We start from the raw sequence: 25,127 nt of genomic DNA on the forward strand, positions 1-25,127 counted from the left end.
TACAGAAAGAAATCCGTTAAATTCCGATTATACGATGTTGTTGTTGTTGTGGTCTTCAGTCCTGAGACTGGTTTGATGCAGATCTCCATGCTACTCTATCCTGTGCAAGCTTCTTCATCTCCCAGTACCTACTGCAACCTACATCCTTCTGAATCTGCTTAGTGTATTCATCTCTTGGTCTCCCCCTACGATTTTTACCCTCCACGCTGCCCTCCAATATTAAATTGGTGATCCCTTGATGCCTCAGAACATGTCCTACCAACCGATCCCTTCTTCTGGTCAAGTTGTGCCACAAACTTCTCTTCTCCCCAATCCTATTCAATACTTCCTCATTAGTTATGTGATCTACCCATCTAATCTTCAGCATTCTTCTGTAGCACCACATTTCGAAAGCTTCTATTCTCTTCTTGTCCAAACTATTTACCGTCCATGTTTCACTTCCGTACATGGCTACACTCCATACAAATACTTTCAGAAATGACTTCCTGCCACTTAAATCTATACTCGATGTTAACAAATTTCTCTTCTTCAGAAACGCTTTCCTTGCCATTGCCAGTCTACATTTTATATCCTCTCTACTTAGACCATCATCAGTTATTTTGCTCCCCAAATAGCAAAACTCCTTTACTACTTTAAGTGTCTCATTTCCTAATCTAATTCCCTCAGCATCACCCGACTTAATTCGACTACATTCCATTATCCTCGTTTTGCTTTTGTTGATGTTCATCTTATATCCTCCTTTCAAGACACTGTCCATTCCGTTCAACTGCTCTTCCAGGTCCTTTGCTGTCTCTGACAGAATTACAATGTCATCGGCAAACCTCAAGGTTTTTATTTCTTCTCCATGGATTTTAATACCTACTCCCAATTTTTCTTTTGTTTCCTTTACTGCTTGCTCAATATACAGATTGAATAACATCGGGGAGAGGCTACAACCCTGTCTCACTCCCTTCCCAACCACTGCTTCCCTTTCATGTCCCTCGACTCTTATAACTGCCATCTGGTTTCTGTACAAATTGTAAATAGCCTTTCGCTCCCTGTATTTTACCCCTGCCATCTTTAGAATTTGAAAGAGACTATTCCAGTCAACATTGTCAAAAGCTTTCTGTAAGTCTACAAATGCTAGAAACGTAGGTTTGCCTTTCCTTAATCTTTCTTCTAAGATAAGTCGTAAGGTCAGTATTGCCTCACGTGTTCCAGTATTTCTACGGAATCCAAACTGATCTTCCCCGAGGTCGGCTTCTACTAGTTTTTCCATTCGTCTGTAAAGAATTCGTGTTAGTATTTTGCAGCTGTGGCTTATTAAACTGATTGTCAACACCTGCTTTCTTTGAGATTGGAATTATTATATTCTTCTTGAAGTCTGAGGGTATTTCGCCTGTTTCATAAATCTTGCTCACCAGATGGTAGAGTTTTGTCAGGACTGGCTCTCCCAAGGCCGTCAGTAGTTCCAATGGAATGTTGTTTACTCCGGGGGCCTTGTTTCGACTCAAGTCTTTCAGTGCTCTGTCAAACTCTTCACGCAGTATCATATCTCCCATTTCATCTTCATCTACATCCTCTTCCATTTCCGTAATATTGTCCTCAAGTACATCGCCCTTGTATAGACCCTCTATATACTCCTTCCACCTTTCTGCTTTCCCTTCTTTGCTTAGAACTGGGTTTCCATCTGAGCTCTTGATGTTCATACAAGTGGTTCTCTTATCTCCAAAGGTCTCTTTAATTTTCCTGTAGGCAGTATCTATCTTACCCCTAGTGAGATAAGCCTCTACATCCTTACATTTGTCGTCTAGCCATCCCTGCTTAGCCATTTTGCACTTCCTGTCGATCTCATTTTTGAGACGTTTGTATTCCTTTTTGCCTGCTTCATTAACTGCATTTTTATATTTTCTCCTTTCATCAATTAAATTCAATATTTCTTCTGTTACCCAAGTATTTCTAAGAGCCCTAGTCTTTTTACCTACTTGATCCTCTGCTGCCTTCACTACTTCATCCCTCAAAGCTACCCATTCTTCTTCTACTGTATTTCTTTCCCCCATTCCTGTCAATTGTTCCCTTATGCTCTCCCTAAAACTCTGTACAACCTCTGGTTCTTTCAGTTTATCCAGGTCCCATCTCCTTAAATTCCCACCTTTTTGCAGTTTCTTCAGTTTTAATCTACAGGTCATAACCAATAGATTGTGGTCAGAGTCCATATCTGCCCCTGGAAATGTCTTACAATTTAAAACCTGGTTCCTAAATCTCTGTCTTACCATTATATAATCTATCTGATACCTTTTAGTATCTCCAGGGTTCTTCCATGTATACAACCTTCTATCATGATTCTTAAAGCAAGTGTTAGCTATAATTAAGTTGTGCTCTGTGCAAAATTCTACCAGGCGGCTTCCTCTTTCATTTCTTAGCCCCAATCCATATTCACCTACTACGTTTCCTTCTCTCCCTTTTCCTACACTCGAATTCCAGTCACCCATGACTATTAAATTTTCGTCTCCCTTCACTATCTGAATAATTTCTTTTATATCATCATACATTTCTTCAATTTCTTCGTCATCTGCAGAGCTAGTTGGCATATAAACTTGTACTACTGTAGTAGGCGTGGGCTTCGTGTCTATCTTATACGATGAATAACACAAATTTAAAGATTGTGAGTCGGTCTAAATACCTAGGAATTTCAATTACGAACAACAAACTGGAACGATCACGTATTTAGTGTTCTGAAGAAGTCGAACCAAAGACTACGTTTTAGTGGTTGAACACTTAAAAATGCAATACACGTACTAAACACCTACACTGTGCTAGAGTATTGCTGCACGATATGGGATCCTTCGCTGATAGGATTGACGGAGCACATCGATAAGGTCCAACTGAGGACAGCTCGTTTTATATTATCGGGATATACGGGAGAAAGTGCCACGGATATGGTAATCTAACTGGGATGGCAACCATTGAAACAAAGTCATTTTTAGTTGCGGCGAGGTCTTTTCACGAAATTTCAGTCACCAATTTTTTGCCTTTGAATGTGAAAATATTTTATTGGCGCCAACCTATGTAGGCAGAAATGATTATCATAATAAAATAAGAGAAATCAGAACTCATACAGAGCGATTCAGGTCTTCATTTTTCCCAAGCACTGTTAGAGAGTGCATCCCTAGAGAAATAGTCTGAAGGTGTTCAAATAACTTTCGGGAATTTATCCGGGTGACGTAGTCGAAAACCGCCGAGATTTCGACAGGAGCGCACCCTCCCATTTTCAGGGCAAAACTGCAGCAAGTAAGCGCTGTGGAAGTGAATTTAAAACGTCGGTTTTCAGGGAAACTCCTGAAAGATAACACACACAATGCAAACACTAGGGAGATCACAGCGTGAGCGTTATCTTTCCAGATTTTCCACGAAAACCGAGATTTTAAATTCGTTTGCACAGTGTTTATTTGCTGCAGTTTTGTCTTGAATAAGGCAGGGTATGCACCTGTCAAAATATTGCCGGTTGTCGACGAAGTCACTCGGCTATATTCCCATAAGTTACTTGAACAGCGCCGGAAAAACGTAGTTTCACAGTCTACATCTACATCTACATTTATACTCCGCAAGCCACCCAACGGTGTGTGGCGGAGGGCACTTTACGTGCCACTGTCATTACCTCCCTTTCCTGTTCCAGTCGCGTATGGTTCGCGGGAAGAACGACTGTCTGAAAGCCTCCGTGCGCGCTCTAATCTCTCTAATTTTACATTCGTGATCTCCTCGGGAGGTATAAGTAGGGGGAAGCAATATATTCGATACCTCATCCAGAAACGCACCCTCTCGAAACCTGGCGAGCAAGCTACACCGCGATGCAGAGCGCCTCTCTTGCAGAGGCTGCCACTTGAGTTTGTTAAACATCTCCGTAACGCTATCACGGTTACCAAATAACCCTGTGACGAAACGCGCCGCTCTTCTTTGGATCTTCTCTATCTCCTCCGTCAACCCGATCTGGTACGGATCGCACACTGATGCGCAATACTCAAGTATAGGTCGAACGAGTGTTTTGTAAGCCACCTCCTTTGTTGATGGACTACATTTTCTAAGGACTCTCCCAATGAATCTCAACCTGGTACCCGCCTTACCAACAATTAATTTTACATGATCATTCCACTTCAAATCGTTCCGCACGCATACTCCCAGATATTTTACAGAAGTAACTGCTACCAGTGTTTTTTCTGCTATCATATAATCGTACAATAAAGGATCCTTCTCTCTATGTATTCGCAATACATTACATTTGTCTATGTTAAGGGTCAGTTGCCACTCCCTGCACCAAGTGCCTATCCGCTGCAGATCTTCCTGCATTTCGCTACAATTTTCTAATGCTGCAACGTCTCTGTATATTACAGCATCATCCGCGAAAAGCCGCATGGAACTTCCGACACTATCTACCAGGTCATTTACATATATTGTGAAAAGCAATGGTCCCATAACACTCCCCTGTGGCACACCAGAGGTTACTTTAACGTCTGTAGACGTCTCTCCATTGATAACAACATGCTGTGTTCTGTTTGCTAAAAACTCTTCAATCCAGCCACACAGCTGGTCTGATACTCCGTAGGCTCTTACTTTGTTTATCAGGCGACAATGCGGAACTGTATCGAACGCCTTCCGGAAGTCAAGAAAAATAGCATCTACCTGGGAGCCTGTATCTAATATTTTCTGGGTCTCATGAACAAATAAAGCGAGTTGGGTCTCTGAAGGTGGTGCGAAGACAGCCCTTCCAGGCACTTCAGTTTGAACTGCATACCAGTCATGTAGCTGCAGAGTCCCGACATGAACCCAATAGGACACATTTGGGTTGAGTTAGACCTCAGAATCCAGTATCACTGCCTTCCCTGGTTTCGTCTCGGGACGAAAAATGGATTCCGTTCCCTCCACAGACATTCAGACACCTCATTGCAAGTGTCTCCACCGGAGTTCAGGCCATCATAAAGGCGTACTGTGGACACCACCCCTACTAATCTCCACTAATATGTGTCCAGATGCTTTTCGTCAGATAATGTATATCTCAGTTGGGACGCAAGACAAAAATGAAACCGGAAAATTTTCACAGACGTCGCCGGCTGCCGCTTAGCATACCACACTACGTCGTGTCCGACAGACAGCATAAATAATTCCGCCGATACGCGCCAGCTGTCGCAGTCCCGTAGTGTTCGCCGTGTGTCGAAAGTGACGAAGGCGGACCGAAAGTTTCACGTGTGTTGCTACACGGTCGGGCGCTAAGTGGCATTTAAAGGTTATGAGGCAAGCACGCACGTTCCCACAATGAATCATATGCCAAAAATTACTGCGCCCGAGAACCAGTCTACCGTGAAAGGAACGCCGATTTACATTCATGACGGCTCACTCCAAGACCTGGGCGCGATAGCGGCTGTTCAATTACACCGCGGCAGCAATTACAAGCGGAAGGCGCCCGCAGAACACATGCGATAAACTCGCATTCGAATTAATTGGACATACCAGCGATTGCAATCAAACTGGTACGAAAGAGCGAATCTGGATGTCTCTTTGACGATTAACAGGCGTTATGCTCAGATCATGGTCATAATTTCAATGACATCATATGTTCCGACCTACTTTTGACTATCGCTCAAAACGGCCACAGACGATTTATTGCTGAATCCATAACGGTAGTAGTGTGAAATATTGAGACACACATCAAATGAAGCCGCCACTGGACTGAGCATGAAGACGAAAGATCGAGCGGGCCTTTCTGTGGCGGCCGGGGTGGCCGAGCGGTTCTAGGCGCTTTAGTCTGGAAACGCTCGACCGCTATGGTCGCAGGTTCGAATCCTGCATCGGGCATGGATGTGTGTGATGTCCTTAGGTTAATTGGGTTTAAGTAGTTCTAAGTTCTAGGGGACTGATGACCTCAGATGTTAAGTCCCATAGTGCTCAGAGCCATCTGAACCATTTTTTGGCATTTCTGTGAGAGAAATTATCAGAAGTAGATACATACATATGCTTCCTCTCAATTATTTATGGATAGAGAAATTTCTACGAAATAGTTGAAACTTAAGTGAAATAGCATGACTGGTGTTAAGCTTGATTCTTGAAACGATTTTTTTCAAACCTTCAATAAGATGCAACGGGTAGCTGTTATCAGTTGTCAAAAGTATCGTATAAACCTGTATAGTGTGTCCCTGGAGGAATGGCCAGTATTCAGAGACATAACAAGAACGATCACTTGAAGCAGGATGTCTAGTAAACAAGGGCTCTAAAATGTATGCCGTAAGAGCACATGTACAGTAGAAGAGATGTGTTTCACAGTAGCGAAGAAGAACAAGTGCTCATAACTCATAAGTTACGCATCTTACAACCCACGTGTAGTAGACTGTTTTGCATCGAATCATGGTTCCATTCATACTCCTGAATATTCGTCATTCCTCCTGGGAAGAATCTTGGCTTCATCATTATGCCCCGGAGACAAAATTAAACCCATAACAGTACAGGGTTATTACAAATGATTGAAGCGATTTCACAGCTCTACAATAACTTTATTATTTGAGATATTTTCACAATGCTTTGCACACACATACGAAAACTCAAAAAGTTTTTTTAGGCATTCACAAATGTTCGATATGTGCCCCTTTAGTGATTCGGCAGACATCAAGCCGATAATCAAGTTCCTCCCACACTCGGCGCAGCATGTCCCCATCAATGAGTTCGAAAGCATTGTTGATGCGAGCTCGCAGTTCTGGCACGTTTCTTGGTAGAGGAGGTTTAAACACTGAATCTTTCACATCACTATGCGCGAAACTTGCCCGCACGCGTTCAACAGTTTCTTCGCTCACTGCAGGCCGACCCGTTGATTTCCCCTTACAGAGGCATCCAGAAGCTTTAAACTGCGCCTACCATTGCCGAATGGAGTTAGCAGTTGGTGGATCTTTGTTGAACTTCGTCCTGAAGTGTCGTTGCACTGTTATGACTGACAGATGTGAGTGCATTTCAAGCAAGACATACGCTTTCTCGGCTCCTGTCGCCATTTTGTCTCACTGTGCTCTCGAGCGCTCTGGCGGCAGAAACCTGAAGTGCGGCTTCAGCCGAACAAAACTTTATGCGTTTTTCTACGTATCTGTAGTGTGTCGTGACCATATGTTAATGAATGGAGCTACAGTGAATTTATGAAATCGCTTCAATCATTTGTAATAGCCCTGTAGTTTAACGGGAACAACGGAAGCTTCACACTAGCTGCTACAAAAATATATTGAATAAGTATGATGCCCATTGTAATGCCACTTAACAAAATTTTCCGCTCTTTGAAGAAGTTTATCCTGTTTCTTTATTCACCATCACACAGGATGAATACAATTCTGGGACGTCGCTCTTACAGAAAAAGCCAGTACGACAGAATACGTTCATATTGTCTTTAGGTTTGAAAACGCTTGCACTCTTCTTTGCTGCAAACTGCCTCTGAAGCGAACGCAATATAGGTAGATAATGGATCTTGTGTTCATATTACAAAGACGATGAGGTGGTATTCACGTATGATCAAGCAAATCTAAATGGCCGACCACACTGACCCACACCCGTTTCCAGAAAACATAAAGTGTATTTAAGCTGTCTCCTGGTATTTCTACTCATTAATCTTACTCATTAATCTCTACTCACTCAATATTTAACAGGGGATAGGCCGTTTCTAAAAATTACTTAGATATCATGATGCAGGAGAGACACAACCTCCAGTTAACAGAACTGCAGATGTCCACATGGGGTGCACATTACAATGCAGTTGGAGCTTATATTTTTAAACATAGTAGCAAATAGGAGTTCACAAGAAAATAGTCAAACAACAATGTGATAATTTAATACGTACTTGTTACTTCTGAATAAGACAATTATATGAAGAAGACCTGTAAATATGTTACGCGGTATCTGAACGCAATCGTAGTTCAAATGGTTCAAATGGCTCTGAGCACTACGGGATTTAACATCTGAGGTCATCAGTCCCCTAGAAGTTAGAAGTAGTTAAACCTAACTAACCTAAGGACATCACAAACATCCATGCCCGAGGCAGGATTCGAACCTGCGACCGCAGCAGACGCACGGTTCCGGACTGAAGCGCCTAGAACCGCATGACCACCGCGGCCGGCACGAAATCGTAGTCTTTGTTTTACCGTATTTATTTTCAGTGTAAAGAATTTTGTACTATCTCTTGTTGAACACTTCAGTATTTTCTGAAAAAAAAAGCAGTTTCGAATACGCCAATGTCGTGAACTAACGAGATCAGTTCATATGTTTATACTATTTCTCCTTTCAGAATACTGCTCATACGCGGTATGAGACACCTTGCCACAGTTCGGGCGGCTCCCCCCGTCTGAGGTTCGAGTCCTCCCTCGGGCATCGGTGTGTGTGTTGTCCTTAGCGTAAGTTAGTGTAAGTTAGATTAAGTAGTGTGTAAAGCCTAGGGACCGATGACCTCAGCAGTTTGGTCCCACATGAACTTATCACAAATTTCCAATTTGTTGCTCACAACTAGCTTTTTACATGGTAATGTATATTTGTTACTGACGCACCCTTGAGTACCATTTATATGAACGCTGAACTAAACGAGTCATTCTAAAAAATTTAAAGGATTGTAGACTAAAAACGGGAAACGGTACAGCGAATTCTACTGAGGAGAGAAATAGGACGAGTACGTTCCTAAGCAAGAGGCTCCGTCACTTCATGTGGCCAGTGTTGAACAGGGTGTTTATAATTAAACTTTGCCAATTTGAGCCAGTGCAAACGGTAAACTATTTACGATGTAGGTACTCAACATTATAGGAATTATGTTCAGATCGTGCGCTGCAGGATTTGCGTTGTTAGTGCTGTAGTGTCATGACTTGCCACTAGGCGCCAGCACTGGTACGGCGACGTAGGGTTGGAACGCAAAACATCAGTGCGCATTAGTTAAAGTCCCAGAGAGTCAATATGGGTCTTGACACAGTTAGGAGGGCTTTACTCGTAAAGCTGTTTTATCAAAACAACAACAACAGTGCTGTTACTCTTTGTGAGAATGGGCGCATTCAAGGAATCCGGAGAAGTAATCTTTCTGCACCATGGTTGAAGAACATGATTCGGAAGTTCGAATTAACTGGCGATTTCGGAATTTCTCCTGGGAGAGGTTGACGGTCAATTGTGCCACAGACTGTGGACATTACTTCTGCCATGACTGAGAATGCTGGACGCAACGTGCAGTCTTCAAGCGGTCCACTAGCTGTGTCACGACGGCTGAAAATTCTACGGTCCACCGCTGTTCCGGGCAACATAGAGCAACGAGTAGTGCGGTTCGAGCTTTCAATACTTTATTCATTCTTTCTCTTCTGTATCTTCTTACAAATGTTTCCTCAAAGTTTCACTGTTCTACGATAACTCGTTTTTCATGGGGGCCCTCTCAAGCAGCGAATTAATTATAATCACCCTGTACTTTATTTGGGCCACCAAGGTGGACTGATGTAGTTGGTAGTTCTCTTCTTCGTTGCACCATATGTGCTGCATCGTACGTTAACCACTATCTATTTTGTACACTTGTATCTATCTCAGCCCCTGCGTATTCAACTGTAGCTATGATTGATACCATAATACGGGCCCAATCATTCTCAACCTTCTGTTCATTACGGTCTTCACTTGGCAATGTCTGTCGTTGATTCGTTGCAGAACGTCTCCAATTCTCTTCCAGTAAGGTCATCTGATCGTAAAAGTCTCCTGTAGCAACTATTATTTTTTAATTTTTTTGGCCCGAAGTTTATATTCTTGTACCGTAAAGCGGGGTGACTTTGAACATTTTAAATTCATTTTTGTAAGTTAAACAGAAACTTCTGAAGATGTTGACATGAAAATTTTTGGGAAGTTGCAAGAGGTGTTACTCAATATGATAAAGCAGATTATATAATTTTATCACCCACACCTAGTTTATTTTTTAAAATTTTTTCACTGTTCAATTTCACCCCATGGGTTGGGGTTACTTTGAACATGGAAAACATTTGCCTATTCTGTTAAAGTCATGTCAATTACTGTTAAATGACACCCCTCTCATATGACACAGCATGATATTTTGTATATAAATATAGTTTTGAAAGTAACTTATTTAGAAAAATTTTAGTATTTTTTATGAGTTTTCTTTAATCATCTGAAATTGCTCGTATGATTAAGGTTTAATTTAGCTAATAATGGAAATTGGTGCTGAGCTAGTTATGAAATAAGAAAAATTATTTAAATGCAGATCTTTTCAAAATAGTCTATATGACTTTAATAAAAGAAGAAGAAAAGTTATCACATTTTAAAGAATTACATCTGTAAACACTCTACAGGAAAGGAAGTTGCCACGAAAGAGTGTCCAATCTAGCAGCTGTCATAGACATCAAATTTAAACTCAAAATGAAGCCTTTCCCTTCTATCTACCCGAGAATCAGGTAGAATCCTACAAATGTCATCTTTCTCAAAATCTGACACATTGCGAACATTAGGCCACACAAAAAAAACTTCGCCTGATTCCACCTTGGAATGCCATTTACTCAGAAGTGTAATTTCATCATCAGTGATAATATGTTCAACACTATTTTACACTTTTCTTTGAAGGAAAATTAACTAAAACACGTTTTCCATGGAGCTGATGTGACAAACAATAGGGAAGGCTCTGTTCAAAGTCACCCCCTGAAAGACAAGCCTTCATATTTTATTTTTTACGTCACCAAATAATAAATGTGACATTTTATGCTTTCGGTAAATGTTCATTCAAGTGTTTACCTTGCCCATAAAAACTCGTTTCAAATTCTAAACTTAAAAATACTTCTAATAATAGGCAAATGTTTTTGCTGCTGTGAAGGACCTTACGTTTCCAGAAAATTATTTTATTTTCTGGCATTGTTATACAATGTTATTACATATCGACTGTCATATCATGTGAAAGTATCGATTATTGACAATATTTAATGACTCTGGCCTTAGTTCCATATTTACACACTATAGTGCAGCATTTATTTTAAAAAGACGAAAATTGCTGTTCAAAGTCGCCTCTCTGTTCAAAGTCACGCCGCTTTACGGTATGTTATCAGATGTATTGCTTCAGTCTACGTAAGGCTATTTCAGAACTGCACCCTGTGACGTATACCGAGAGTGTCTTCAGTGTCAGTATGTGAACCTAGGCCACTCAGGTAACTGTGTTTTTGTACCTTCCTTCATCTCTTTGTGAAAATAGTGGTCGCTAGTACATATTAGCAGATCTCAATAATTCATTTATCAAAAATAGCAGTTTGGTTGTTTTACTACTAAATATAAAGACCTCAGTTCTTCATTTCTCGTATCTGTTTGTGGTATCAACGTTCGGTACCACACTTAGGGGTTGGAGTTGTCGACCGCGGTCCGTATTGGTATCGTTGGACCCACTAGTCGCGACCAGCGCCACTCCGCGGCTTGTATCAAGTTTCTAGCGAGCTCTCGTCCACTGTTGCTCGGGACGTCAAGTAGTAAAGTAGCACAGCTAATAGTAAGCAACCTCTAACAAGGCGCTTAGTAACGTATGGCCTAAGTGAGGCTTCAATAGTTATCTGTTTATAATTACAGGGTTATTACAAATGATTGAAGCGATTTCACAGCTCTACAATAACTTTATTATTTGAGATATTTTCACAATGCTTTATACACACATACAAAAACTCAAAAAGTTTTTTTTAGGCATTCACAAATGTTCGATATGTGCCCCTTTAGTGATTCGGCAGACATCAAGCCGATAATCAAGTTCCTCCCATACTCGGCGCAGCATGTCCCCATCAATGAGTTCGAAAGCATCGTTGATGCGAGCTCGTAGTTCTGGCACGTTTCTTGGTAGAGGAGGTTTAAACACTCAATCTTTCACATAACCCCACAGAAAGAAATCGCATGGGGTTAAGTCGGGAGAGCGTGGAGGCCATGACATGAATTGCTTATCATGATCTCCACCACGACCGATCCATCGGTTTTCCAATCCCCTGTTTAAGAAATGCCGAACATCATGATGGAAGTGCGGTGGAGCACCATCCTGCTGAAAGATGAAGTCGGCGCTGTCGGTCTCCAGTTGTGGCATGAGCCATTTTCCAGCATGTCCAGATACACGTGTCCTGTAACGTTTTTTTCGCAGAAGAAAAAGGGGTCGTAAACTTTAAACCGTGAGATTGCACAAAACACGTTAACTTTTGATGAATTGCGAATTTGCTGCACGAATGCGTGAGGATTCTCTACCGCCCAGATTCGCACCTTGTGTCTGTTCACTTCACCATTAAGAAAAAATGTTGCTTCAACACTGAAAACAAGTTTCGCACTGAACGCATCCTCTTCCATGAGCTGTTGCAACCGCGCCGAAAATTCAAAGCGTTTGACTTTGTCATCGGGTGTCAGGGCTTGTAGCAATTGTAAACGGTAAGGCTTCTGCTTTAGCCTTTTCCGTAAGATTTTCCAAACCGTCGGCTGTGGTACGTTTAGCTCCCTGCTTGCTTTCTTCGTCGACTTCCGCGGGCTACGCGTGAAACTTGCCCGCACGCGTTCAACCGTTTCTTCGCTCACTGCAGGCCGACCCGTTGATTTCCCCTTACAGAGGCATCCAGAAGCTTTAAACTGCACATACCATCGCCGAATGGAGTTAGCAGTTGGTGGATCTTTGTTGAACTTCGTCCTGAAGTGTCGTTGCACTGTTATGACTGATGTGAGTGCATTTCAAGCACGACATACGCTTTCTCGGCTCCTGTCTCCATTTTGTCTCACTGCGCTCTCGAGCGCTCTGGCGGCAGAAACCTGAAGTGCGGCTTCAGCCGAACAAAACTTAATGAGTTTTTCTACGTATCTGTAGTGTGTCGTGACCATATGTCAATGAATGGAGCTACAGTGAATTTATGAAATCGCTTCAATCATTTGTAATAGCCCTGTATATGTATGCAGCCAAGAAGAATCCTGTACAACCAGTTAAGTACAATGTATATTATTTTTTACCAACGACATCTAATTATTTTAGTCGTTGCATATCCAGACCATGCAGCCAGCACCTTACCGACATTACTGACAAACCTGCTGCGATTTATATGTTTCTATTTAGCATTGGCCACCAGTCAACATTGGCGACGACTCGTTCGTCCTCATCATAAAACTATTCGTCAAGTAAAATAAGGGACTGACGGATTGAATCTATACGCTCATTATTGTGCGTGAGGTACACCATTGTTGTCCAGGTATTGTAGTAGTGGAAAAGATTGACCAGTGCTGCCCTCCAGCTGATCGTAATGGGTTCAACTAATAGGTTCGACTCTATCGTATGAACGCCGTGTGTGCTTATTCAGTATAGCATTGTGTTTGTGTTGTGAATCGTTGTGGAAATGTAGAGGAGGTTAGCCTCAGCGCTTGTTGGCCGTGTTCACAGGCCCTCACTCCGTGGGACACTGCGCGGAAGGCCTCTCTCTAAACTGGATGTGGAACTCCAGCTGTCGAAAAGTACGGGCCAAACTTCCTCATACTCCGTACGCTGCACCACCGCAATTTGGCGGCCAGGAAGTAACACTAGAATGCAAAAGGGAAAACTTTCCGTTTCCGCGATCACTTGAGTCTATCACATTGCATGTTTCAGATTCCTGGATAAGAACAACCTGAACTGTCACAAGTGTGTATAAAAATATTTAAAAACACAAAAAATTTAAAAAAGGTGAAAATACTCTCGTATTATTCTATTTTTTTAAAAGTCTCACTTGATCCAGATACTGATAGGATGATGAGAAAATTGAGTCTGCATTAATTCAATTATGTTATGCAGGAGAAATCGACAAATTACTTACTGTATTAATCAAACTTTTAAAAACGTGCAATTCGTAAACATCCAGTGTTGTAAACAATGCGGACGCATATTGAACAATGTTGACATCATTTGCTCAGACACGCAGCTATTATTGATTATTAGGTATCAACAAAGCATCTCTTACAGAATCCAGCGCCTCCTCAAAAACAAATATAACTGCAATGTTACATTCTCCACTGATAATAATCTTCACAATTTAAAATCAGTGCGTTCCCCTTTGTTACATTCAGGAGTCTATAAAATCATTTGAGACACATGTCTTTCATATTATATAGGACAAAGAGGGCGAGCTTTTTCAGTCAGATACAAAGAGCATCTATTGGGGAAAAAAGGCACTAACATTCATAATTCTTCTTTGGCTGATCACAGGCCACAAACCTAAGGAAATTAGGAGGAGGAGGAGGAGGATATTAGTGTTTAACGTCCCGTCGACAACGAGGTCATTAGAGACGGAGCGCAAGCTCGGGTGAGGGAAGGATGGGGAAGGAAATTGGCCGTGCCCTTTCAAAGGAACCATCCCGGCATTTGCCTGAAGCGATTTAGGGAAATCACGGAAAACCTAAATCAGGATGGCCGGAGACGGGATTGAACCGTCGTCCTCCCGAATGCGAGTCCAGTGTGCTAACCACTGCGCCACCTCGCTCGGTGGAAATTAGGAAATTAATATTCTACACACAGAGAAAAAAGGTCGTAACTTGATGTTCTTGAGGAAATGGAAATATTCAAACACTTCTCTCGAAATGATAACCTGATTCTTAATGAACAGTTACAGTTACGTAAAAAGAATTTTTTCAATGGCTTCAAACCTTTACTGAAGCATCCTTGAGAGATATTTTTCATCTATGTCAATTTTTCCTCGTGTTTTTTGTTCTGAAAGGTTGTTTTCCTCCCCATACTCTTACTGCAGTTTAATCACATATTGTATTTTTCTGTAACAAATTACTGAAAATTTTTTTTCATGATTTCTTACTGCTTTTAAATTATAATATGTCTTCATACTATAAAATGTTTAAAAGTTGTAGATACATCTGCTATACAAACTGCTGTAACCTTTCTATCAGGGTAAAGCAGATGTTAACAATTTTCATCACCAGATGGCGTGACACCTCATGTCCACATCGTTGTATAGCCGGCGCATGCGCCACCCAGTCTGATGCCACCTGTTTCAGTATACACAAGCAGCCCTTAGCGGAAATCTTTAATTTTTAACTAGAAATGACAGTAAAACTTATACGTAGGATGTTTTATTACGTTGGTTGGTTGGTTGTTTGTGGAAGGAGACCAGACAGCGTGGTCATCGGTCTCATCGAATTAGGGAAGGATGGGGAAGGAAGTCGGCCGTGCCCTTTCAGAGGAACCATCCCGGCATTTGCCTGAAGTGATTTAGGGAAATCACGGAAAACCTAAATCAGGATGGCCGGACGCGGGATTGAACCGTCGTCCTCCCGAATGCGAGTCCAGTGTCTAACCACTGCGCCACCCCGCTCGGTGTGTTTTATTATGTGACGTGGCCTTTACGGTGTTAAAATTGTATGACGAGAGCTGTTATGCTCAACTTTTTACGTATGTAAGTACATCTTTATATACGAATATTAATTATTACTGTCTTGTATTTTAATTTTTAATGACTAACTTTGTATATCCCTTATTTAGGTAATATAAATTCTGATGAAGACTCCCTTATCTTAGGAGTCGAAACCATGGTCAGTTCGACTATAAAATCCATTGCAACCAGTGGGCTGTCTTTATTAATAAAAAAAATATTTTCACGGTTGCTGCTCACAGCTATGTTTAAAGTTGTAAGAAATAATAATGAGAAAAAAAGTTTTATGGATTATGACAATAACAGTTACCTCAGATTCACGAAACTTGTCTTTCGAGAAAGGAAACATAAATCTTGATCATTTTCAGTGTGGCGTTTAACGCGCTTTGATAGAAACGTTTCCTTTTTTAAATGAACCCACCGCAATTTGACTGTATTGTTGTTTACTTAATTAGGATTCAGATTTCGGCCTTTTCTGCCATTTCGAAGTGATTGAGTTTATATCATTAACATATATTGCAGGACATCAAGCTCAAAAGTGGCGATAAATTAAGAAAAATATTCGCTCCCTACGAAATGCCAGATGTAAAATCACCATCTTGCAAATAGATCAATAAATAATAGTGGGAACACGTTATATTTAATTAAAACAAGTTTATTTTGGTGTATAAAAGACGAACACATGTTCTTGACTCATCGTATTTAATAAAAAACAAGTTTACTTTGGTATATGAATGATGAACACACGTCCTTGACTGTTTTTATTAATATGACGTGCTCCCTCTATTATTTATTGACAAGATGATGATTTTACATCTGCCATTTCGTGGGGAGCGAATACTTTTCTTAATTTATGGCCAAATTTGAGCTTGATGTCCTGCAGTATATGTTAATGACATAAACTCAAATCAAGTGAAAATGGCATATAAGGCCGAAACCTGGGTCATAATTAAACAAACAACAATACGGTCAAATGGCAGTGCGTTCGTTTGAAAATTATTGTATGACTTTTGGTCAGTAACATCAAAAACTGTTTAGAGAAGTTTCAGTTTCAAGCTTAATTAATTCTTAATGTATTATAAACATTATTTTTTCATTATTTGCGAATAACCCTATTAGGACCATGCAAAGTACTTTTAATTAGAGGTGTACATCTGCCCTCTTTTGTGCCCATATTTCTTTCATTCTCTTCCTGTCGGCTTCCTTTCTCTCTTCGGACCATATTGTCCCAGTAATATTCATTGGCTTTTCCTCTTAGGTCAGTTAGCGATGTGTGAATTTTGGATCCGAAGATTTCGGGGTTTTGGGAATCATATGGTAAAATTCCGGGAAATTTCAGATCAGTTTTGCGCTCCAAAATTCATTTCATAGTGTCCATTTTGGCTTTAAACCTGTTGTCAAAGCATTCGACTCTTTGTTTCGCTAGTCTGTCTGTCTTTCATTTAATGCGTCCATTGAATCTTAATCGGAGCTCTCAGATATCTCTTTGGATATTTGTGTACTGACAAGGTTTCGTGTTGCAGTGTAACAAAACATGTAACAGTAGTGTGTTAATTGGCTGGACACAGCCAGACATCCACAAGCAGCGATAAAAAGAAGAATACTAATGTGTGGCCAGAAGTGTCTGTCAAGAGGGTTTGAGAACGTACAGCGCCCGAGCAGCAGGCGTCAGACGCACTCAGCGCGAAGTGTTTTGCATATGAAGAGCCTCGTTGTGACAAATGGCACGTACACCGGCCGTCAGTAACGTTGCCATTGTTAATCTTTGCGAGCGTGTGACGCGTGTTGACAAACCGCCTATCGCAATTAACAAAGGTCACGTCTGTCACATAAGAGCAGCGTCAAACATGCTCCATTGAGATCGCGACGAGGAAAAGCGCTGTTGCACTTCTCCGTACCGACAAGTGAGGAGCTTCCTCGCGACATGAATTAGCTTCTTAATGCTACGATATCCTTCGATGCCCCGACCACGATGTAGTACTAGAACAATGATTCCTGCGGACAAATAAACTTTCCACAATAACAACAGTGTTATAGATAATCAGAGAGACGTCGTAGCAGTAACAAATACTGTAATCGGCTAGATCATTGGCAGATTCTTTGTATTGACACCAGTTAGTTTATATTGTTTTCGAAAAAGGTATTCTTCCATTAGCCATCTTCGAGGTACTCGAGGCTCATCCTCAGATTAATGATGTTTACAGGCATTTTATATTTTATGCTACGTGCACCTAGTCCCTCAGCTCGTATCCCTGATAGAAGTACTTCGAATAATAGAGATTCTGTCGTTTTATGCACATAAAGAATTTCGGTGTACACTGATGACCAACTGCTTAATAGCTTGTTTCTCCGTCTTTGTAACGAAATACATCACTGATTCTGCATATTAGGAGTCCGACAGCTTCTTGGCAGGTTTGTGGAGGTATGTGGCATTAGATGTCTAAGCAGAGGCCATGTAATTCGGGTAAATAACGCGCCGCTGATTTGCGTTCGCGGTGATTGCGACCGATAGCGACCCAGACGGGTTCCATAGGACCTAAACTGACGCTCATAAACTGAGGATAATGTTGTGTCTAGACAAGACAGTCTAGACACAAGGCGAGGAAACCGAAAGGGCACAAGTCAACTCACGCCGACTGGCGTGAAGTCTGGAACAGGATACTTATGAATGCTATAAAGAAAAGTACGTAGCTGCGGTTATACTTTACTCCATCATTTGTATACAGCATTCTTGGTGATACAAGTGAGACTCTCTATAGAAATGGTTAATGGCGCCTTGCTAGGTCGTAGCCATGGACTTATCTGAAGGCTATTCTAACTATCTCTCGGCAAATGAGAGAAAGGCTTCGTCAGTGTAGTCGCTAGCAACGTCGTCGTACAACTGGGCGGAGTGCTAGTACGTCTCTCTAGACCTGCCGTGTGGTGGCGCTCGGTCTGCAATGACTGACAGTGGCGACACGCGGATCCGACATGTACTAATGAACCGCGGCCGATTTAAAGCTACCACCTAGCAAGTGTGGTGTCTGGCGGTGACACCACAGATAATACATGGTGAAACAACTCTCTGGTTGGCGGTTTCCGGGATTAAATCACCTTGGGGTATCACCATGCAGTGCATTTGACCTGCGGTCGTCGCACGGTGGCGATGGCAGCAGCCCACATACGCAGAGGTGTGTTGGTGCACGTCAGAGTACAGTGCAGCGAGTACGTGTGCAGACGTTTTCAGACGTGCTAATGGTGACTGTTGAAAATGGCTCAAAGAACACATATTGATGACGTTATGAGGGGTAGAATACTAGGGCGACTGAAGGCTTGTCAAATACAGCTGGTCGTAGCACGGGCTCCCCGTGTGCCACAAAGTGTGATCTCAAGATCATGGCAACGATTCCACCAGACGGGAAACGTGTCCAGGCGGTAAAGTACGGAACGTCCACAGTGTACAACACCACAACGAGACCGATATCTCACCATCAGTGCCCGCAGACGGCCACAGAGTACTGCATGTAGCCTTGCTCGGGACCTTACCGCAGCACTGGAACAGTTGTCTCCAGACACACAGTCTACACACGACTGAACAGACATGGTTTATTCGCCCGGAGACCTGCAAGGTGCATTCCACTGATCCCTGGTCACAGGAGAGCCTGGTGTCAAGAACACAGTACATGGTCATTGGAACAGAAGTCCCAGGTTATGTTCATGGACGAGTCCAGGTGTAGTCTGAACAGCGATTCTCGCCGGGTTTTCATCTGGCGTGCACCAGGAACCAGATACCATCCCCTTAATGTCCTTGAAGGGGACCTGTATGGAGGTCGTGGTTTGATGGTGTGGGCTCCCATCGTGAAAGAGTACATTGAAACAGAAGATATCATGCGAATGGAGTGGCCTGCCTGTTCTCCAGACCTAAACACCATCGAGCACGTCTGGGATGGTCTCGGTCGACGTATCGCTGCACGTCTTCCAACACCTACGATACTTCCGGAGCTCCGACAGGCACTGGTGCAAGAATGGGAGGCTACAGCCCAGCAGCTGCTCGACCACCTGATCCAGAGTATGCCAACCCGTTGTGCGGCCTGTGTACGTGTGCATGGTGACCATATCCCACACTGATGTGGTATATGCGTAGGAAACAGTGACGTTTTGTAGCACATGTGTTTCGGGGCGGTTTTCTCAACTTATCACCAACACAGTGGACTTACAGATCTGTGTCGTGTGTGTTCCCTACGTGCCTTTACTATCAGCACCAGTTTTGTATAGTGCCACGTTGTGCGGCACCACATTCTGCAATTATCCTTAATTTATGAGCATGAGTGTACATTAGGGAAGTTTGGTCGCCAAGACATCAACGTGGGTTCACTATAATGATCCTCAAACCTCTGTAGCACGGTTCTGGTCAGACACACGGACAATTATACTGCTCATAGACGACATCGCCGCAGGGGAAAACATCAAGGATGAATTAATGCAGGTAGCTCGTAGCTGTCAGCGTATCTTCGATTACTACCACACGTCCCATGCGAACGCAAGAGAATGTCACTCGTAGCATAATACCAGCCTGCCTGCCTGCGTCCATGGCACGCTGCTCATTTCGAGCCGCCGTTCACCTTGATGACGGCGTTTGTTGAGATGACCACCAATCTAGTGTAGCAAAAATGTGATTCACCCGAAGAGCCACCCCACTGCTCGACGGTGAATCCAGATGGTCCCGTGCCCACTGCAATAGTTAGTGACCATTTCGTTGGGTCAACACGTGAATCCGTAGGGGATAATCTGCTGCGGAGCTACATGTTCGACAATGTACGATGAAAGGTGTGCTCCGAAACATTTTTGCGTGCTCTAGCATTGTGTTCATTCGGTAGAGATAGCGTAGATTACCACCTAACATACTTTACAGAGCACAGAAGCCTCCGAACGTCATGTTCTGTGAAGTGTCGTGGACGTCCAACCGTTTAGCGCCACGTGTTAATTTCATTGTCCTTCTACGTTTTTCCGTAGATGCTCACGACAGTAGCACGTGAACATTCGACCAGCTTAGCCGTTTTCGAGATCCTCTTTCACAGACTGCGTAATAGTAACCTGCCTTTTGTCAAAGTCGCTTAAGACTTTGGATTTCCTCGTTTTCATCCCATATCTTCGCTAGTATGATTCCCCGTCCGTATCTGCTTCACTTAAAGACTTTTGCAACCGAGTCACCAGACGGCATTCACCGTAGCGGTGAGCAGTAGTCAATGTTTTGTCTAATGAGTGTAATTCCTGAAGTTGTAAGTAAAGTGCTTCAACAAGTTACATTACACTCCAGCGTGGTAAACGCAACACTAATATGAACTTGGTTAACAAATACTATACGAACACGCGAACAGGTAAAAGGAACTTGATGAGGCAGTCAGTTGTCGAACGATATTTTATAGACTTTTGCCGACATCAGCTCATAAATGCAATGATCTCCAGTCCGAAGACTGGTTCGGTGTTGCTCCCGCGATAGTCTATCTTTTGCAAGCCTTTCATCTCCAAATAACTATTGCAGTCTTTATCCATTTGGACCTGCTTTCTTCATTAACGCCTGCCGGTGTGGCCTAGCGGTTCTAGGCGCTTCAGTCTGGAACCGCGCGACCGCTACGGTCGCAGTTTCGAATTCTGCCTCGGGCATGGACGTGTGTGATGTCCTTAGGTTAGTTAGGTTTAAGTAGTTCTAAGTTCTTGGGGACTGATGACCTCAGATGTTAAGTCCCATAGACCTCAGAGCCATTTGAACCATTTCTTCATTAACCACCCGGTCTTCATCTACAGCTCTTCCCCCTTCCCTGTTTCCCTTCAGTATCAAACTGACTATTCCAATATGCCTCAGGACGTGTGCTATCAAACGAGCCGTTTACTTAGCCAAGGTGTGCTACAAATTTCTTTTCTCCCCAATTTGATTCAGCACCTCCTCATTAGTTACCCGATCCACCCGACTAATCTTCAGCATTCTTCTGTAGCATCAGATTTCAAAAAACTTGTACTGTCCTATTCTCGTGATCTGCTCATCGTCTACATTTCGTTTTGACACAAGGCTACACTCAACACAAATACCTTCAGAAAATTCTTCCTGGCACTTGAATTTATAATCGATGTTATGGAATTCCCCCTCCTAAGAAACATTTTTCTTCCTACATCCAGTCTGCATTTTATACTCTGTATACTTCGTCCATCGGCAGTTATTTTGCTGCCCAAATAGCAAAATTATTTCACTACTTTTAATTTTGCATTTCCTAATCTAATTCCCTCAGCATCACCTAGCTTAATATTACAACAATCCATACTCTTGTTTTTCCTTTGTTGATATTCCTTTTGTAACTTCTTTTCCAAACACTATCAATTTCGTTCAGTTGCTCCATCAAGTCCTTTGTTATCTCTGACAGAATTACAGGAAAACCTCAAAGTTTTTATATCTTCTCCCTGCACTTCAAATCCTTCTGCAAATTTTTTCTTTGCTCTTCCGTACGGTACCAAATGTATAGTCTGAAAAACAGCGGGACTTGGATGAAGCCCTGTCTCACTCCATTTTCAACCAGTGTTTCCTTTTCATGCCTTCGACTCTTATAACTGCAGTCTGGTTTCTGTTCAAATTGTATACAGCCTTTCAATTTCTGTATTTTATCCTTGCCACCTTCAAATTTCAAAGAAGTTATTCCAGTTAACGTTGTCAGCAGCTTTCCCGATGTCTACAAATGCTGAAGAAGTAGGACTGCATTTATTTAACTTCTATTTGTAGGATCACTATTGCATCTCGCGTTTCTCAGAAACCTAAACTGATCGCTTCTACCAGTTTTTCCATTCTTCTGTAAATACGCTACTATTTGGCTTTGTAATAATGACTTATTAAACTGATACTTCGATAATTTTCCCATGTTGTTCATGAAGACTGTCTTATATATCTTGGACACCAGATGGAAGTGTTTTGTCATGCATGTCTTTCCCAATGATTTCAATAATTCTGAGGCAAAGACGTCTACTCCAGAGGCCTTGTTTCGATTTAAAACTTACAGTGCTCTGTGAAATTCCTCTCGCAGTGTTACACCCCATCTCTTCTTCAGTTATTTCCTCTTCTCTTTCTATAAAATTGTCTTAAAGTTCATTTCCGTGTAAAGCCATTCTATATATTGTTTCCACATTTCTGCCATCCCTTCTCTGGTTAGTACTGTTTAGTCTGGGCTCTTAACGTTCATACAATTGGTTCTCTTTTCCCCATAGGTCTATTTAATCGTCCTACATACGGTATGTACTTTCTCCTAGTTATTCACATTTCTACACCCTTGCAAATAACCTTTAGTTATTCCCGCTTATCCTCTTTGCATTTTCAGCCAATCTCATTTTCGAAACGTTCTGTCCATTTCCATTTTCTTTGCAGATAGAAAGGGAGAGAGCACTGGCAACATTCATTTAGTTTCTATAACTATGTTTATGCTAAGAAGACAAGGGCGCGAGTTATAACCATGGGCTTATCATAATGGGCGCAACAGGCTACAGGCATTAACAAATGTAATACTAATTAAGAACTAAATAGTCACTACCTGATACAGTAGGGATCAGACACAAAAATGCATTTGTAGCACATATGGGATGTTTGTATGTTACAAATGACTGACACTATACTCGTACTTAGTTGCTTATGAAAATATTTTGTTGACTCCCACCTACAAAGGGAGAAATGACTCCCGTAATAAGAGAAATCACAGATGGAAAACAAAGGTTTAAGTGTTCAGTTTTTCCACGTGCCATTAGAGAAGAATACAGTAGTCGGGACACCTTTAGAGGGTGCATAGAACCTTTTTCAGACTAACACTTAAGTGTGAATTTCAGAGTAGTTGTGGTTTGGTATTACGTCCTATACCCTTATCATGTGATCAGTTTTGCTTTCCAGCAAATACCACATCTACGCTGGTGACTCTCAGTATCTAAGGGCAAAACCAATGAACCCGAAGACAGCTATCGAGGTTCTCAGTAATAACTTGTACACACTATCAAAATGGGCGCAGGAGTAAGAGTTAAAGCTCAACCCAACCAAAACCCAACCGGTACTGGCTGGTCATTCTAGGCCCCTTAGTCTCAAATACCAGGAGTTCCTACCATCTTTAACCCTGAATAGGACAAATATCAATTTCTCTCCCTCAGAAGAGAGTCTAGGAGTGATAGTAGACGAAAATACAAACTGTACTGGGCACGTAACTGCAGATCGTAAGAAGACATCAGCGTCTCGCCATGCACTACAAAAGTTTAAAAAAGCTCTTCCCTCTTGACCTGAAAAACAAACTTATACAAACATACTCCCAATTATTGATTATAGAGATGATATCATGGAAGGTCATTCTGAGGGAAGCACACGGCGCCTGGAACTGGGCCATGTTCGCTTCATCTATCTGTGATGTCTGGCTCTTTGATACATTTCACCATCATATGCACAGCTATCCTGGCTGTCTGCAGACAGGCGCAGTGGTTTCCGTATCCTCTTTCTTCTCTACTCTCTTATCAATGAACACTGTCCCCTCCCCTCAACTTTAACGCTCTTGTCTGAAGAACGTGGCAGAAACACCAATTCCCATCAGAGTAAAATCCTTTCTGTTCAGCCACTTTGTCGAAGTTTTTCTCAGTAGTAGGAACCTGATTTTCGAATAACGCCCCACATTATATTAGAGAACCGAAAAACATCTCCAGCTTCAGAACACAGTTAATGACATATCTCCTTAAGCAACGATAAGGATTACCACTGTCCCTGTAGCACTCGTAATCTTGTTCATCCCTCTTCACAATCTGATCATCCTCAGTTCCAAGTATTCTTGGCCGATGCAGTCTCTTACACTTCTTTCTCTCAGGACTAGATATATGAGAAAACATCTATTTTGTATGCCTCTAAATTCTCTTTATAGCTGCCACTATCATTACTAGTATTATTATTATTATTATTAGTGGCTGTAATAGCAGTAGTAATACTGCCAAGTATTAACTTTATTAGGTCATAGTCAGTATTATTAGTATTATTAACTCACAGTGTCTCTACAGACACTCAAATCATTTTAATACTGCTATCGTATTACAACAGTGATTTCTTAGGCAACTATGATGCAAAAAAGTCTTTAAACCCTGAGTAACCCAGGTCTGATGTAAGAGAGAGGCTGATGGCCCTAATCAGATAAGATTAAATATATGAATAAATCAAATGCATAGTTATGTAGATGTAGAGTTTTGGATATAAACCCTGCCAATGAATGAGAAATAATCATGTGAAACCATTAACTCTATTAAGATGATAACTTTATACGTTTAAGTGTTACTTATGAATTGTATACTTTGCATTAATGAGAGTGTGCCTTTCCAGTGCATGTTTTTATAAAGCTTCAAAATCTCAAGGGACACCCAAGTGGCTGCATTGGGCTCTGTCAGCTCTTTAATGTCGCTGATTAAACAGTAACTACAGTTAACTGAATAGTTCTCACAGGTGTATAAATCTTTTGAAGTATATCATACAGTTTTCTTGTTATAACTTGTGCTGTTATTGGAATTAACAGCGGGTTGTGCTACCAGCTTTGTGGGTTTTAATTGTGTTCTTAACTTGGGAGAACATGGATTGATACCAACACATCATTTAAGAACATTGCTATTCAGTAGAAAGTTGAATTTTTTAGAGAATTTTTAATTTAATTTTTATATTTTTGGACAAAATCAAAGTTTTGAACTGTATTAAGAGAGCATCACATTTCATAAGCTTTCCATTTATGTGTGTGACAGTTAATCGTT

The 25,127-nt window shown here is 41.7% G+C and overlaps 1 protein-coding gene across 1 annotated transcript in view; it reads right to left on the reverse strand.

Moving 5' to 3' along the window:
* LOC126188423 (uncharacterized) overlaps nt 1–25,127 on the reverse strand; it is a 1,114,167-nt gene that overhangs the window by 533,671 nt on the left and 555,369 nt on the right. The gene's annotated exons all lie outside the window — the stretch shown is intronic.

This window comes from Schistocerca cancellata, chromosome 1 (genome assembly GCF_023864275.1).
Source record: "Schistocerca cancellata isolate TAMUIC-IGC-003103 chromosome 1, iqSchCanc2.1, whole genome shotgun sequence".
Lineage (NCBI taxonomy): Eukaryota > Metazoa > Arthropoda > Insecta > Orthoptera > Acrididae > Schistocerca > Schistocerca cancellata.